Source organism: Odocoileus virginianus, chromosome X (assembly GCF_023699985.2).
Source record: "Odocoileus virginianus isolate 20LAN1187 ecotype Illinois chromosome X, Ovbor_1.2, whole genome shotgun sequence".
NCBI classification, from domain to species: Eukaryota; Metazoa; Chordata; class Mammalia; order Artiodactyla; family Cervidae; genus Odocoileus; species Odocoileus virginianus.
Genome location: NC_069708.1, coordinates 28559234 through 28562611, shown reverse-complemented (window position 1 = coordinate 28562611; position 3378 = coordinate 28559234). Strand labels below are relative to the sequence as shown.

Here is a 3378-nt window from a genome sequence, read left to right as displayed (position 1 = left end):
AAGTGAGTAGGCCAGACCCCTTCTCTGTCCCCACTCTTCCCCCCCCCCATCCTCCCCAGGACACAGGTCTTCACTCCGTGCCCCTCTCTCCATTTCTCAGGGGTCGTCATTGGGTGGCCCTCGGTCGCTGGGTCATTAGATGCCAGATTGGGGTCCTTTCACTAGGGACAAACGTTAAGGTAGCACTTTGGGTGTGCTGGGCTCGGTTCTCCACCCTTGGCCTGTTTCCAGCCTCCTCCACCAGGCTGGGGCTGGAGTGGAAGGGAGAGCTGGTAGCTGAATTGATTTGAGGGGACCCCTTAAAAGCTTCACAGGGCTTCGGTGCTTAGACGCATCACTTTCCTGAATCCTACTTCCTAGCTCTTCCCCAAACCTTCCTTGAAGGGGCCCCAGGCTTTCTCAGTGCCACACTGCTGTCCCCAGCTCAGCTCGGCCTGCTGGCCTGGGGCTGACTGACAGAGAATGTGCTGAAGAGATCAGCCTTTCAATTCTCTTTCCAATTCCCTGCCTCAGCTCCGTCTTGAATCACATGAGCTCTCACACACACAGACATAGACATATAAATGCACTGGTACACACACCTCGTGTGCACACACACATCCTTACTCCAGATCAGTGAGAAATCTTTGTTTTTAGCTGACCACTGACAGACCAGGGCCATCTTGTCCATGGGTGCATCATGGAGAACCCAGCAGCGCCAACCTCAACATCCGAGGTGCACAGGATTCAGGAAACTCAGAGCCCGTGGCCATGAACAAGGGAGAAGTCAGGCCCAGAGGGCCTGGCCCCTCAGGTGAGTGTCCTGGGTTTTGATATGGGGGGAGGAGGCCAGCGGTGAGGGCAGAAACCTCTGTCTCTGACTCTCTCTCTCTCATCTGGGGGCTCAGCCTTGCTCTCAGGCCGCTTCTCCCATGAGAAACAGGGTGTCAACAGGGCTGGACCTGGCCCCATCACCTTCTGCGTGGGATTTGTTTGGCAGGGGTGATCGGGGGCAGTGCCCCAACAGCTACTCTGGGCGTAGACCTGCACGCTAATAGCCTTTTCTGTGAAGTGCTGTTCGCCCACATTGCTCTCCCAGGTGCTGGCTGTGGCTGCCGCTCTGGGAGGCTCGAACCCAGAACCACAGTCTTTGGCGACCATCGTGGTGAAATGGCTGCCCCTGAGGAATAAGAGGGGCAGGCCCAGAGAGAAGGTTTCAGCTGCCTGCCGGGCAGATCAGGGGAGGCCTGATGCTAGGCAGAGGGTGGTACTGCCTCACCTCACGTTAGACCCGGCCTGGGCCTTTCCACCTCACTGGGTACCTGGGAAGCTGGATTGTGTGTCCTTTCCCTGTCAGGTGACCAGGAACCAACTGACCATCCCCCAAGACCGAAAAGGCAGCAGCAGCCACGCGGAAGGCAGGGCTGTCCTCGGGTAATGCTTCTTCTGGCTCCTGGAAATGCACACCCAAACCCCATGGTGGGATCTGGGTCCAAGTGCAACTGACATGTGTGGGCCCCCCACCCCCATCCCATCCTGCACCCCAGGGAGGGAGCCCACCTCCTTTCCACTGAGGAAAGTCTTTTGCTTGCCAGTCTGGACACCTGGCTTTGGGATGGAGGGCCCGGGGGAGAGGAGAGGAGGAGGAGAGGGGAGGCGGGTGTATACTAACCATTTCTCTTCTTCCTGTGTCTGCTGGCCTAGTGTCTGGTGCTACAGAGAGAAATAGATGACCTTAAGGAGCAACTTGGTATGAGGAACCAGGGACAGAGAGAAGCGGGTTCTTAGTGCAGAATCGGGGTGGGCCCTTGGGGTGGGGTGGGCTGCAGGTGCAGGGGGCCTTGTAGGGATCAGCATTCCTGTGGGGAGGAGAACCTATGAAGCCTGTCCCTGGAGCGTGTGGTGCATATTCAGCTGGGCATGCGGACAAGTAGCAAAGTACTGTGTGGACTGTGTGCACACTCTGCCAGCCAGACGAGTCCTAGAGAGCTCCTTCTGATAGGACTTGTAGAGATGCCTTGTTGATCCGGTGTGGCCTCTAAGGGTCTTGTTGCGAGACAATTTTTGAATGGTTTGGGCATGGCCCCGAGCTTGAGAGCTGCTGGCACATTTTGTTTCCTTTTAGGAAATGGCTCCACATTTAATTCCGGTAGTGGGGAGTGATCAGGCCCAGAGCTCTTTGCATCGGGGCTGGGGGTATGTGGGTTTCAGGTTGCAGGGCTAGGTGGTTCCCCACGGGGACAGGGGTTCAGGCTTCTATGTCCGTCTGTCTGGAGCACCTGTTTATGCCTCTCCCTGTTGCAGCCTCCAAGCGGTACCTGGCTGACAAGTTCCAGATCGTTTGAAGTGAGTGTTACACACTGCATACCTCTTCCCACAACGTTGGCTGTTGAGCAGGGCTGTGGGCTGGCCCTGGCTTGAGGCTCTTCCCTGACTCTGCTGTTTTACAGGTTGAGCCCAGTATCTTCCTGCAAGAGGAGCAGCTGCTACCTCCGGGGCTGGCGAGCTGCGGCCAAGCTTGTTGCCTCTTGTTCTGCCTCCACCAGGGCATCCTCTGCCCTTGTTTTGCCCCCTCTCTGCCCCAGTCTCACAGCAGTTTTTGATTAAAGGACTTCTCATATTCTGTGTTCTGCCCTCTCTCTGGGGGGTAGGGGTTAAGGGAGTGGGACGAGGCCTGGTGGGGAGCTGTTCCACATCAGAGCATTTTCCAGAACAGTACCTCTGGAATCTGTGTTGGGACTCTGGGTCAGCCTCTGCTACCATCCAGGCCATCAGACCAGCGGAGCCCCCCAGTCTGTGTTCTGTGTGGGCTCTGTCTGGCCACATTGGCACATCCTCCCAGTCCCCTAAAGGCCCTCTTCTAGTTCTCTAAACACCCTCCTCTGGGGTTTAGCAGTTTCCATTCATTGCTGCCATTCTGCATCCCTGTCAGAAGGAACTCATGACCCCCTTACAGAGCTCCAGTCTCTCACCCTTCCCTCACTGCACTCATTGCCCTGCTTACCCTGACCCCTCTGCTTTCCTGTCAGAGCACCCTCGATGCCTCCCCTGGCTTGCCATCGATGACCTTGCCTGCATGTTTACTTAAGCAGGTGGTAACAGGCACGGGTTTGCTCATCTTCCCCCTTTCTGGGCCCTACCCTCTCAGTGGAACCCTACCCCAACCCCCGGTGGCAGCTTGCAAGCAGGAACCTGCATACTCTCCCCCTCTCCTGTTTAGCACTCACCCCTGAGACTCAGGCACCAAAACTTTTGCTTCCCCTTCCTCGGGTTCAGTAAAGGGCATGAGGATGAATCTTGGACCCAGTGAACTGGGGAGCAGGAGGGAAGGTACAGGGAACACAGGAGAAAAGCTCAGGTTAGTTGCTGAGCTGGAAGTCAGGAGAGGCATCTGGTGCC

General features: G+C 56.7%; 2 long non-coding RNA genes across 2 annotated transcripts; both read left to right on the top strand.

The window, feature by feature from the left end:
* The first annotated feature begins 583 nt into the window (after nucleotides 1-583).
* Nucleotides 584-2026, top strand: LOC139033129 (uncharacterized). Its single transcript, XR_011485739.1, has 3 exons — nucleotides 584-793; nucleotides 1337-1413; nucleotides 1684-2026. It is a non-coding gene; the product is annotated as an uncharacterized lncRNA (long non-coding RNA).
* Nucleotides 2027-2043: 17 nt separating this feature from the next.
* LOC110124548 (uncharacterized) lies at nucleotides 2044-2604 on the top strand. The gene is made up of 2 exons (XR_002309817.2): nucleotides 2044-2325; nucleotides 2430-2604. It is a non-coding gene; the product is annotated as an uncharacterized lncRNA (long non-coding RNA).
* The last annotated feature ends 774 nt before the right edge of the window (nucleotides 2605-3378 follow it).